This window comes from Microtus pennsylvanicus, chromosome 9 (genome assembly GCF_037038515.1).
Source record: "Microtus pennsylvanicus isolate mMicPen1 chromosome 9, mMicPen1.hap1, whole genome shotgun sequence".
Lineage (NCBI taxonomy): Eukaryota > Metazoa > Chordata > Mammalia > Rodentia > Cricetidae > Microtus > Microtus pennsylvanicus.
Window position 1 is genome coordinate 109,450,254 of NC_134587.1, and position 14,222 is coordinate 109,464,475.

The window sequence follows — 14,222 nt, forward strand, 5'->3', positions numbered from 1 at the left end:
AAAAAAAAAAAAAGTGTCTTGATTAATGATTGTCTTTGCTACTGTCACCATGTTGAACATGGAATCTGGGGTGACCTGTATTTGTGTTCCTGGATCATGGTCACACATTTGGCTCCAGAACAAACTTCCTCTTAATTCCTTTTGTATTTTGTGTTAACAAAGCCTGGCTGCTTGTGGCTCACTTCTGTGAGCGGGGACAAGGACTGTGTTCCAAATCAACTGGGCACCACCTGGGACCCAGTTACCCTGGACTGGGCCCCTACTTCCCCTGTACATGCCCAGGCCCACTGAGATGTTCCTGGGAAATGTTCCTTGTGTCACAGGGTAGAGGCTGGGGAGGAGGTTTGTCCCAGGTGAGATGGAACCCAGGGCCTCTTGTGCTACAGCACCCTGCCAGCTGGGCCACAACCCCTCTGCTTTGACTTTTTTGTTTGAAAACTGGGTGAGGGGGTACAGCCAAGATATAGAAAGGATGTGACAGATCCGGGGTCCTTTCCCGGCACAGCTGGAGTATCAGAACATTGTCCTCTCCTCTGTAGCACAGGCTGGCCTCCAACTCTCTATGGGAGCCAGGCATGGCAGTTTGAATACGAATGGCCCCCACAGAATCATATACTATTTGGAAGGATTAGGATTAGGAGGTGTGGCCTTGTTGGAGGAAGTGTGTCACTGGGAGTGGGCCTTGAAATTTCAAAAGCCTATGAGAGGCCCAGAACCTCTCTTTCTCTCTGCCTGTGGATAGGATGTAGTTTTTAGTGCTTCGGGGCCATGTATGCCGTCGTGGTAACAACAGACTAGCAATCTCAGAAACTGTAAGCCAGCCCCCAGTTAAACACGTCGTGAGTTGCTGTGGTCATAGTATCTCTTCACTAGAACACTAAGACACCAAGGACAGCCTTGAACTCCAGATTGCTCTGCCCAAGTGCTAGGAGACAAGTGACTTAGTATTCTATTGCTGTGAAGAGACACCATGACCATGGCAACTCATAAAGGAAAACATTTCATTGGTTGTCTTACGATTCAGAAGTTTAGTCCATTATCATCATGGATATGGTGGGATATGGTGGAGAGACATGGTGGGGGGATGTGGTGGAGGGACGTGGTTGACAAACGTTGGGGGAGGGACGTGGAGAAAAAGTCCTAAGTTTTAAAACGTTTTTTAAAAGATTTATTTACTTATTATGTGTACAGTGTTCTATCTGTCTGTATGCTTGCAGGGCAAAAAGCTCTCATTACAGATGGCTGTGAGCCACCATGTGGTTTCTGGAAATTGAACTCAGGCTCTCTGAAAGAGCTCTTAACCAGCTGGGCGATGGTGGCGCACGCCTTTAATACCAGCACTCAGGAGGCAGAGGCAGGCGGATCTCTGTGAGTTCGAGACCAGCCTGGTCTACAGAGCTAGTTCCAGGACAGGCTCGAAAGCCACAGAGAAACCCTGTCTCGAAAAACAAACAAACAAACAAAAAAAGAGCTCTTAACCCTGAGCCATCTCTCCAGCCCCCTTCTTAAAACATTTTAAATGCCATATTTCATAGGTCTTTGAAAGGTTTGAAGATTATAAGGTTAACTGAAATATGTTTCTATATATCTAGAAAACCTAACTAATATGATCACAAGTTTGACTATTATAAATGGCTATCTATTAACCTATATTTCTTAATTATACATTACAATTTTATATGAGCTGCACAATCACAATGCCTTAATCAGGAACAAAAATATAAGGGCTGGAGAGATGGCTCAGAGGTTAAGAACACTGACTGTTCTTCCAGAGGTCCTGAGTTCAATTCCCAGCAACCACATAATGGCTCAATAACCATCTGTAATGAGATCTGGTGCCCTCTTCTGGTGTAGAGATGTACATGCAGGAGGAACATTGTATACATAATAAATAAATCTTTTTTTAAAAAAAGGAAAAAAAAGAAATATACATATAACAAAATTGATCTTAAATTTGTATCAATAGACCAAGATATATACCAAGGCAAAATATTTATCTCTATAGCATATCCCCCCCCCCTTTTTTTTTTGATTTTTGCGACAGGGTTTTTCCGTAGCTTTTGGTTCCTGTCCTGAAACTAGCTCTTGTAGACCAGGCTGGCCTCGAACTCACAGAGATCCACCTGTCTCTGCCTCCTGAGTGCTGGGATTAAAGGCGTGCACCACCACTGCCTGGCACATATACCTCCTTTAAATGTAAACAAACATTTATAAACAATATTTGGGAATTTGGGCATAGTTTTCTCCAAACTGCTTCCTGCTTTTTGTTGGGGCAAGTATTTTTGGGGTTTTTCACAAAGACCTTTTGGGTCATCTTGGTCCTTCGAACCCACATTAGGCTGGAGGAATCCACAGGTTCCCATCTTCTTTTTTTTTTTTTTTAAATTTTTGAGACAGGGTTTCTCCTTAGCTTTTGGTTCCTGTCCTGGAACTAGCTCTTGTAGACCAGGCTGGCCTCGAACTCACAGAGATCTGCCTGCCTCTGCCTCCCGAGTGCTGGGATTAAAGGCGTGCACCACCACTGCCCGGCCCATCTTCTTTATTTTATTTTATTTTTTAAATATTTATTTATTTATTATGCACACAATATTCTGTCTGTGTGTATGCCTGCAGGCCAGAAGAGGGCACCAGACCCCATTACGGATGGTTGTGAGCCACCATGTGGTTGCTGGGAATTGAACTCAGGACCTCTGGAAGAGCAGGAAGTGTTCTTAACCTCTGAGCCATCTCTCCAGTCCAGGTTCCCATCTTCTATGGAAAAAAAAGCAGAACCTCTTTTCCAAAGCACATATCCTTAGACCTAAATTTTGAAGTCAAGATACCTTTAAAGCATATATGTTGGTTTACCTTAGCAATCTATATGATGAAATATCTCTCTGATCTTAGCTTATTCACAGTCAAAAAATTCAATGAAAACACAATAATATACATAATCCAGACTCTCTGTGTATAGTCCATCTTTATGTGGCCTATTTTTTTTACTCCTTTAATCTATGACTGTTTGTACTGTCTCTTTAAAGACTTTGTTTTATTTTTTAAAACCATTTACTTTATTTTATAACTGTCTATATTCTTTTTCCTCTCTCTCTCAAGCCTATGTACATTTGTGCAACACTGTGAGCCATTTAGAAGTCTTTTCCATCTAAATTTGTCTTTATTGTGTATCTGTAATTATTGTCTGACCAAGAGTGCTTTTTCTTTAAATGCTAAGTGGGCATGGCTAGGATCAACTCTGCAGCTTTGCCTATTGGCTCCCCCCAGTCCAACATGGTGGAGGCATGTTCGCTGCCTCTAAGAGCCAAACACACTGCCCCAGCTCCAGGGTAGCAGTGGGTTGATGTCGCCATTAAGCAACTAGTAGCATGCTGCTCACAAACCCCATTTAAGTGCTTGGCCTCCTGAAAGAGTCAAAATTCATGCTGCTAGCATGAACCAGGAAGCTGCCATTTTTTATGGTGAGTCACTAAGCCTTCTGTTAAAGGAGCCACGGCCAGCAAATAGAGCCCATCTGAAAGGGAGGGCCTCTGTGGTCCCAAACTGACTGGTGGTCCCTCTGGCTTAGCCTTCTGCTCTCTGAATCCAATCAACTCCTATCACCCTTCAACATCCAGTGTAATTGTCCCTTGACTATAGCCTCGGCATCCACAGGCTGGGATGTCTATGTTTGGCTCTGATTCCAGCCAGGCACAGCTCAAGACTGTGGGTTCTCAAAGCACCTGGACTTTTACAGAATGGGGAGAGTCCACATGAGTCAACAGATGAGGATGTGGAGGTCTGGAGTCCTGCACATTCTTTCTGCCAGGTCATTGCTCATTCATTCACCAATAACTCACCCATCCCTCACTCACCCACCCCTCACCCATTCCTCACTCATCATTCACCATGTGCTTGGCTCATGGTGTGTCAATCACACCCAGCACAGCCTCTGCACACCCAACACAGTCATTTCACACCCAACACAGCCCCTGAACACTAAGCACAGCCCTTACACACCCAACATAGTCCCTGTACATCCAACACCATCCATTCACACCCAGCACAGTTATTTCACACCCAACACAGCCTCTGCACACCCAATACCATTCATTCACACCCAGCACAATCCCTGCACATCCAACACCATCCATTTACACCTAGCACAATTCATGCACACCCAACACAGCCCCTGCACACCCAGCACAGCCCCTGCACACACAGCACAGCCCCTGCACACCCGGCACAGCCCCTGCACACCCAGCACAGCCCCTGCACACCCGGCACAGCCCCTGCACACACAGCACAGCCCCTGCACACCCGGCACAGCCCCTGCACACCCGGCACAGCCCCTGCACACCCGGCACAGCCCCTGCACACCCGGCACAGCCCCTGCACACCCGGCACAGCCCCTGCACACCCGGCACAGCCCCTGCACACCCGGCACAGCCCCTGCACACCCGGCACAGCCCCTGCACACCCGGCACAGCCCCTGCACACCCGGCACAGCCCCTGCACACCCGGCACAGCCCCTGCACACCCGGCACAGCCCCTGCACACCCGGCACAGCCCCTGCACACCCGGCACAGCCCCTGCACACCCGGCACAGCCCCTGCACACCCGGCACAGCCCCTGCACACCCGGCACAGCCCCTGCACACCCGGCACAGCCCCTGCACACCCGGCACAGTCCCTGCACACCCAGCACAGCCCCTGCACACCCAGCACAGGCCTGCCTGTCTAAACATTCCGGGAAGGAGACAGCCTTACTGACATGTGCGTCGCCATCCTTTCCATCCATTCTGGGTAGAGTGGCCCAGATGATCCTCAGAGACCATGAGAAACCTTGGACTCCCCAGAGGTCACAGCTTCAGGGAGTGATCACGGCACCGAGAAGGGCTCCTTCCCAGCAGTGCACTCAGTCTGTGGCCTAGCTCCTGGGTGTTCTAGGCCAGTGATTCTCAACCTGTGGATTGCAACCACAAAAGACCATGGGAAGACACAAATATTTACATTATGATTCACAATAGTAGCAAAACTGCAGTGATGAAGTAATCTTATGGTTAGGGACTACCACCACGCAGTTATATTGAGGGTCTGCAGTGCTAGGAGGTTAAGAACCACGGCTCTAGGCTATCTAGAGAGGGGTTTAATCTCTGGGAGGACCCTGCAGGGTCTAGTGCGGTTGTAAAGGAGAATTAAGTTCAAGACCAGCCTCGTCTACAGAGCTAGTTTCAGGACAGGCTCCAAAAAGCCACAGAGAAACCCTGTCTCGAAAAAAAAAAAAGGAGAATTAAGCATGGTAGATTTTTGTTGCCAAGCATTTGGGAGATGGAAACAGGAGGTTTAGGAATTCAAGGTCAACCTCAGCTATTCATTGAGTCTAAGGCCAGCCAGGGATGTGACTCTGTCTCAAAAATAAACCAACAATAAAATAGAGGACACTTTGAAGGTGTGTTAACAGGAGTTTATTCCTAAAAATTCATCTGCCCACCCATGGGACCCTCATGCTCCAAAGGGTGACATCACAAGGGTGTGCAGGCTTCTGCACAGGTGAGTGGACAGTTGTCACAGGCTGAGGGATTTCATCTATATTCTATATGGCCGAGTAATTAGCTAGGTATGTGTCCAAGAGATATAAAGTCTACAGCCATACAATCACATGTATGTCCAAGTTCACAGCAGCAAGTACACAGCAGTCAAGAGGTATGAAGTGTCCTCCAAATGTCTGTCAAGATGGATACAGACTGTGGTCCATCCAAAGAGTGGAAAATCACTCACTCCAAAGCAGAATGGAGTTCCAACAAAATCTGCAATGTGGATGAGTGGAAAACATGACACTGGCATAGCAGCCAGTCACAAAAAGGCCCGTGGTGTTTGACAACATCAGCATCCATGTCCAGAATAGGGTGGTCCAGGGATAGAAGGGACATTTCAGAGTGTGCCAGGGTTTGGGAAGGGGTGAGAGAGACTGCTGCTGGAGCAGGGCTCCCCAGGGATAGAAATGCCTGGAGATTTTGATACCTGGGTGTAGTGGCCCAGATGCAGTCCCAGTACTTGGGGATGTCCTCCATGCATGTGGGAGCCAGAGAGTAACTTCAGAAGCTGCCTGCCTTCTTCTTGAAATAGTATCTCTTGCTTGATCTGGGGCTCAGGGACTAAGCTAGTCTGCCTGGGCAGCAATCCCAAGGGGTCTATCTGCCTGTATGTTCCTCCCAAGCACTGGAATTACAAGCATGCATCACCAGCTCTGGCATTTAAACTCAGACTCTGATGCGCACACAGCACTTTACTGGGCTCTCTCTAGCCCATAAACTTGTTTTGGGCCAAGGTCTCATTTATTCTGCAGTCTTGGAATTCTATAAATAGACCAGGCTGGCCTGCTCAGTGCTGGGATTAAAGACGTGGGTACGGGGGGGGGGGTGTCGGGAGGGGCTGGAGAGTTGGCTCAGCAGTTAAGAGCACTGACTGCTCTTCCAAAGGTCCTGAGTTCAATTCCCAGAAACCACATGGTGGCTCACAGCCATCTGTAATGAGACCTGGCGCCCCCTTCTGGCTTGCGGGCACACATGGAAGGAATGCTGTACACATAATAAATAAATATTTAAAAAAAAAGTAAAAAGCCGGGTGGTGGTGGCGCACGCCTTTAATCCCAGCACTCGGAAGGCAGAGGCAGGCGGATCTCTGTGAGTTCGAGGCCAGCCTGGTCTACAAGAGCTAGCTCCAGGACAGGCACCAAAGCTACAGAGAAGCCCTGTCTCGAAAAACTAAAAAAAAAAAAAAAGTAAAGACGTGGGTACATCTTGCTGGGCATGTCCCTGAGGTCTCAGTATACCGGGTACAGACATAGACCCAGGGTTGGAAAGAGTGCTCCAGAGATGACTGAAGCCTCATGGGCTGGCGTAGCAGGTAAAGGTGCTTGCTGCAAAGTCTGAAGACTTGGGTTTGATCCCTAGGAGCCACATGTTGGAAGACAGTATTCCCCCAAGTTTCCCTCTGACCCCACACATATGATGTGCCATAAACACACAAACACACGGAGACACACGGATGTTGGGGGCCCCTTGACTTTCTTTGCCTGCCTCAGACCCTTTGCCTGCTGGAGTGAACTGAGCAAAACAACTTGTTTACCTGTGCCTGCAGCTGCTCTGAGCATGAGACACTGATGGCAGGGGAGTGGGTTCTGGTGAGGCCTGCAGCTGAAAGATTCCGAGGGCTGGGGCAAGGCTATCAGTTAAGAATCCCTATGTAAGCGTCCCTGGAGCACAATAAAGTTGGCATTCTTGTGTCAAGGATGACCCATGTCCCCGTCTTTGTCTCTCTGTGTCTATGTGTTTAAATCTCCAGGCCCTTGCCTGAGACTCGCAAACCGACCAGTAGTGGCACGGGCGCTACACACAGTGACAGATCCCTTTTTTCTGCCACAGAGTAGACAGGCAAAGCATTTGTATAAACACATGAAGGAAGAAGTGTGGGGGTGAAGGGTTTGAAGAATGAATAGAAGTTTGCCAAGTTAGAAAGTTCCGACCATGAACTCAATAGAATTATAAAAATAAGCTCAATTTTTAGAATGGATGCTTGGAGCCAGTCTGATTGGCATGGGGCTCTTGAGGTCAATTTTTTCCTGAAGCTGTTTATGTTCATGGCTAACAATATGAGAACAGTCTCCTCTGGTATAGAAGAAAAGGGGGTGGCAGGTAGCATGACTCCTTGAGGCTATTTAGACCCAAACACATAGCCAATATCCAGACCCACCATCTGTGAGGCTCCAACTCCTCACAATCAGGTTGGTATGTCTGGCCTCCCTCTTGTAGCCATGGACGGTGGGCCTGAATGGGTGCAGGAGGCCAGAGCTAAGGGAGTGAGATGAACACAGGGTGCTCAAGTCAGATCCACCCACCTGGCATCGGCCCTGACCCTCTCCTGTGCAGGCTTGAATGCACTCTGATTCGGCATTCAGTAGACTGAATCAGAAACAAAGCTAAACAAAGCCGGGCGGTGGTGGCATACACCTTTAATCCCAGCACTCGGGAGGCAGAGGCAGGTGGATCTCTGTGAGTTCGAGGCCAGCCTGGTCTACAAAGGGAGTTCCAGGACAGGCTCCAAAGCTACAGAGAAACCCTGTCTCGAAAAAAAACCAAAAGGGCTGGAGAGATGGCTCAGAGGTTAAGAGCATTGCCTACTCTTCCAAAGGTCCTGAGTTCAATTCCCAGCAACCACATGGTGGCTTACAACCATCTGTAATGGGGTCTGGTGCCCTCTTCTGGCCTGCAGGCATACACACAGAATATTGTATACATAATAAATAAATAAATAAATAAATATTTAAAAAAGAAAAAAAGAAAAAAACCAAAAAAAAAAAAAACCCACAAAGCTAAACAAAACATAATTACCAGATGAGGGGCATGGCAGGAAACAGTTCAATAGTCAGTGAGGGTTTGAGGGTATGTGGCCAGGTAGGCACATTTGTCCAACAAGCTGCTCCTGCAGGAAGCTCCAACTTCTATTCTCAGCAAGAAACACACAAAAAATCTTAATCAGAGCAGATATATACATGTGCTGAGAATACAGAATGGCTGCTAATGGGATCTTCTTAAAGGCGTTCAGAATGCTCTGGAACGAAATGATTGTGCAGCAGTGTATATATGATATATGTCACCAAGTTAATACTTGAGTTAGGGGCTCACGTAGCCCAAGCTGACCTGGCACTTGTCTGTAGCCCACAATGGTCTTGAACCTCCTGCCTACACCTTCAGAGTGCTGCGATGACAGGTGTGCTCAGGGTAAAATAGCAAATTTCACATCTTCTTAATCTTTTTTGTTCGTTTATTTTTCGGGACAGGGTTTCTCTGTGTAGACCTGGCTGTCCTGAACTTATTCTGTAGACCAGACTTACCTCGAACTCAGAGAGATCCACTTGCCTCTGCCTCCCGATGCTGGAATTAAAGGCGTGAGCCACCACCGCCCGGCTTATTACACACACAAAATGTACGACTAGGGGCTGGAGAGAGTCCAGAGGTTCAGAGTACTGGCTGCTCTTGCACAAGATCAGAGCTCAGTTTCCAGCACCCCGACCACTTGTAACTCAACACTAGGGAATGTGACCACTCCTCTGGCCTCTGTGGGCACATCCTCATACCGCCACTGATATTTGAAAAAGTCGGACTCAGGTTGGATTTCTAGCTTATTCTCAAGTGCTCCTGCCCCCCCCCCAAAAAAAAAAAACTATACACAAAGCTTTTGCTGCACTCTGTCCCAGAAGCCCAGTGTGATCCCTTTCCGGGACTGTCCCCATCCTCGGTTCCAGCCCCCCCCCCCCTTTTAACTTTTTTTTTTATTTATTAAAGATTTCTGTCTCTTCCCCGCCACCGCCTCCCATTTCCCCCCTTCCCCCAATCAAGTCCCCCTCCCTCGTCAGCCCAAAGAGCAATCAGGGTTCCCTGCCCTTGGGAAGTCCAAGGACCACCCACCTCCATCCAGGTCTAGTAAGGTGAGCATCCAAACTGTCCAGGCCCTTTTCAAACCACCGACCATAGGGTCCGAGTGTTTAACCTAGGAGTGTGTTGGGGGACAGTTGACGGTCAAACTTCTTCCACTTCTCTGGGGCGGGAGACTAGTAATTATAGAGCCGACAGCTCTTGCGGAGGACCATGGCGCTCACAGTCACCTGTAACTGCGGCTCCAGGGGATCCGACCCCCTCTTCTGGTCTCCTTGAGCACTGCACCCCTCCCACAAAGACACGAATATATTTTAAAAATACCTTTAAAAGCCTCTCTTTCAGATTGCCGTCACAGGAGTGGGAAGGAATTCATGCTCATTATTCCTGATAGCCACGTTTATTTTCACCACAGGACTGTTCCTTTCACTGCGGTACTGCGGATCCTCCTCCCAGGCTGGGCCCCAGGGTCTTATTCTCCCACACCCCTTTTCCGTGGAGGCGTTCTCTAAAGAAACCCTGTGGTTTCTAGTCTCATTGTTGTCGGTCTCAGATGTAGGGTAGGAACCTGTGCGCTCCTTGAACACGTAGTGAGCTAAATGTTTGCAGGCCCGGGGGAAGTGAGCCTTTCCTTCGTCAGCACAGGAAGACGGCCTTTTGGTTTAAATCAGGCTTTTCTCAGTCGACCACAGCTGTTTCCCCGAAGAAAAGCTAGCGGATGCAGCTTCCACAGCACGTGACAGCCTGCCATCTTCACTTCCTGTTTGCCTTCTTCCCTGGCACTCCCCTTCCGACAAGGTCCAGGCTAGGGGAGTGAATGATACGCCCCCGTCCCATACAGAGGATTTTGCTCCTCGGTGTGCAGGGTTTTTAAAAGTATCTTGGGGAAGCTGGGTGTGGTGGTTCACGCCTCCTCAGCGATGGGGTTCAAGGTGTACGCAGACAGGAACTGCTAAAGCCAGGGGATCTGGCGGATAGCGCTTCCCTAGTGTGTGAGACACCCTGGGTGTGTTGGTCGACCATTTAGGTACCTACTCCTTTGTCAATAGTATCCCAAGGCTAAGTATTTTATTCAGCCTTGTTCCCAGACTTAAATGTTCACCAGTGTCAAATCATACTAGCCAAGGGGCAAATCAGCAAATCCCACAGAACCACAGGGCTCAACCTCCTTTAAGCTCCAAACACTGGAAAGGAACTTGTGTGAGATTTTCCTCCTCTCTTCTCTCTACCCTGTTTTTTTTTTTTTTTTCGAGACAGGGTTTCTCTGTGGCTTTGGAGCCTGTCCTGGAACTAGCTCTTGTAGACCAGGCTGGTCTCGAACTCACAGAGATCCACCTGCCTCTGCCTCCCGAGTGCTGGGATTAAAGGCGTGCGCCACCACCGCCCGGCCTCTCTACCCTGTTTTTGTTTTTTGGTGGGGGAGGGGGACATGGTATCAGTGAGTAGCCCAGGCTGGACTCAGACACTAAGATTGAAGGTGAGCACCACCATGCCCCCTACTTCCCTAGTTGGGATGTCACCAGAGCTAAACCTAAACCTCTGTCTTCATGTGATCATCTTGCTTCAGCCTCTTCTTGTTTCTACAGCTGCAATACTGTCAAGTCCAAAAGAAACGCTGGACAAATGTCTATCTGTGGTGCCTACTAGCATAGCAAGTATCTGCTGACCTCCAGGCTGAACCCTACCCTAAACTTCTCCAGCTCATGGCTTCCCTTCCCCCAGCTTCTCATTCCTAAATAACCCTGCCCTGCCCCAGTTCAGCCACTCACTCTCGGTCCCCTCTGGGTCTCCTTTGCCCACTCTCATCGTCCAATCCAGTCTGCTGGCCATACTTAGACCACTCTCTCCCTGCTCTAGATTCTCCTCATACAATAAAAGTCTTCTCTTCGACCATACTTGAAGGGTGATGTCCTTCCTCACTTTATACAACTGGTGCTGGATTTATATAAATATAGTGCTACTATTGGGGGGGGGGGGGTCCACTCATGTCATCCCTGCATATGCGAGGCCGAGGCAGGAGGATCAGATTCCAGGCAGCCTGGGTTTAACAAAGCTTTGTTTTTCATACCAACCAAAGGCAGCAGGAGTTGTGTATGCAAGGAGAGTGAGCCCTGGCAAGGCAATTGGGGTGCAGGTACCTGTCACCAAGTTCAGAACCAGGTCAGGATGTAAACCATTATTGAGCTGGAAGCATGGCTGCCTGCTGTCACAATAAGACGGAAAAATATGCTCTAAAGGATTGAGCAACACAGCTATTCCTAGGTCTGTTTCCCTTCCTGCAAATGTGGTGGACAGCTGGCAGGACAGTGGACCCAAGAAGGAAGAGAAGAGCAGCCCAGTCCCGGGTCACTCTGTAATGTTAGCCAGTCTCTCCACTGGCCACCAGCAGTGTGGTCCCTGATACTCTACCCAGGCCACAAGATCTGCAGAGACAGATGCTGGCTCCTGGACCACAGAACAGTGGCATCGGTGCAAGACTGTCTGGACTACAGGAGGGAGCAAGTAGCTCCAGCTGCCCTATCCCCTCCCCCAATGCCTCACTTCAGACAGTAGAGGGCTGTGAAGGGGTATAGAGCTGAACATTAGGGAGGATGCCATTGAACTCGGGGACTTTAGAGCCCTGGCAAGTGGGACCAAATAAATAGAGGCAAGGGGCATGTTTCTTGATAGCCTGTGTATGTGTGTACACGTGCACTTTTGTTTCTTGATAGCCTGTGTATGTGTATACACGTGCACTTTTGTTTCTTGATAGCCTGTGTATGTGTGTACACGTGCACTTTTGTTTCTTGATAGCCTGTGTATGTGTGTACACGTGCACTTTTGTTTCTTGATAGCCTGTGTATGTGTGTACACGTGCACTTTTATTGTTTCTTGATAGCCTGTGTATGTGTGTACATGTGCACTTTTATTGTTTCTTGATAGCCTGTGTATGTGTACATGTGCACTTTTATTGTTTCTTGATAGCCTGTGTATGTGTGTACATGTGCACTTTTATTGTTTCTTGATAGCCTGTGTATGTGTGTACACGTGCACTTTATTGTTTCTTGATAGCCTGTGTATGTGTGTACACGTGCACTTTTATTGTTTCTTGATAGCCTGTGTGTGTACACGTGCACTTTTATTGTTTCTTGATAGCCTGTGTATGTGTGTACATGTGCACTTTTATTGTTTCTTGATAGCCTGTGTATGTGTGTACACGTGCACTTTTTAAAAAAATATTTAAGAGCAGGCAATGCTCTTAACCACTGAGCCCCTTACACGTGCACTTTTATTCTATGATGTGCACTCAGGAACAGAGCAGAAGCAGAGAGATCTTTGTGAATTTGGTGCTGTTCTACACAGAGACTTCCAAGCCAGCAGAGCTGTGCATTGAAATCCTGTCTCTAAAACCAAACGAAGAGTTTGGAGAGATGGAGCAGTGATTAAGAGCACTGGCTGCTCTTCCAGAAGACCAGGATTAGATGCCCAGCAATCAATGGTTACTCAGCCATCTGTAACTGTAGTTCCAGATCTGATGCCCTCTTCTGGCCTCCACAGGAACCAGGCAAGCACATGGTACATATACACATGTAAGTGAAACATCCATATATAAAATTAAATATATTAAAAAAAGCATAAGTGGAAACAAGTGATGGGCCAATAGGACAGGTCAGGGAATAAAGGCACTCGCTGCTAGACGGTATGACTCGAGTTTAACCTGCAGGCTAGAAGGAAAGAACTGACTTCCCGTCCTTCACAAGAGGTGATGGCATATGCAGCCATATTCACTCACCACACATACACACCAACTTTTTTTTTTTTTAATTTTTGAGATAGGATTTCTCTGTGTTCTAGCTGTCCTGGAACTTGCTTTGTTGACCAGGCTGGCCTTGAAATCAGAGATCCACCTGCCCCTGCCTCTCAAGTGTTGGTATTAAAGGTGTGTGCCACCACCACCTGGCAACACACACCAATTTTTAATTAAGACCTTATGTGTATGGGTATTTTACTTGCATAAATGTCTGTACAGTGCCTACTGAGGCCAGAAGAGGGTGTCAGAGTCCCTGGAACTGGAGTTTTAGATGGTGTGAACCGCCATGTGGATGCTGGGAATTGAACCCTGGTCTCTGGAAAAGCAGCCAGTGCTCTTAGCCACTGAGCCAACTTCAATAAACATCATTAAAAATATTTTCAAGTGACAACAAAACGGCTGTGAGCAAACTATCTTCAACCTACTTTCCCTGCAGCTGTGAGTGCAGAGCATCCCTGGAAGGAGACAGGTCTCTGTTCTGTTTCACAAGGGCCAAGTATTGCTTTATTTATTTATTTATTTTTGGTTTTTTGAGACAGGGTTTCTCTGTAGCTTTGGTGCCTGTCCTGAACTAGCTCTTGTAGACCAGGCTGGCCTCAAAGTCACAGAGATCCGCCTGCCTCTGCCTCCCAAGTGCTGGGATTAAAGGTGTGTACCACCACCACCTGGCAAGGCCAAGTATTCCTAAAGAAACACCTGGGAGCTGTTTTATGTTGCTGGGGTTCATGCGCCTGTCATTTGACTTTGCGAATGTGTGAGGAGGGAAGCTTCCTGCTCTACTCTGGCTTGTGTTGAGTAGGGGGTCTCTGGGTAGGGTCCAAGATTTCCAGGTCAAGGGACCCTCCTGCTTTAGTGTCCCAACCAGACATGACCATACAAGTGGCCAGAACACACAGTTTGCTATCTGGATTTTGTTTTCCATGTTTCAGTCTATAGTTTAGAACCATCCTCAGCCTCCCAAGACTATGGAAGCTGAGCGAGGGGAGCAATCTCCTGTATGAACACATTTCACTACTTATAAAT

The 14,222-nt window shown here is 48.0% G+C and overlaps 1 long non-coding RNA gene across 1 annotated transcript; it reads right to left on the bottom strand.

Moving 5' to 3' along the window:
- On the bottom strand, positions 1 to 10,606 carry LOC142857985 (uncharacterized). The gene is made up of 4 exons (XR_012911894.1): positions 9,734 to 10,606; positions 9,443 to 9,524; positions 8,366 to 8,475; positions 1 to 4,938 (listed from the first exon to the last, which is right to left on the bottom strand). It is a non-coding gene; the product is annotated as an uncharacterized LOC142857985 (long non-coding RNA).
- Positions 10,607 to 14,222: the final 3,616 nt, after the last annotated feature.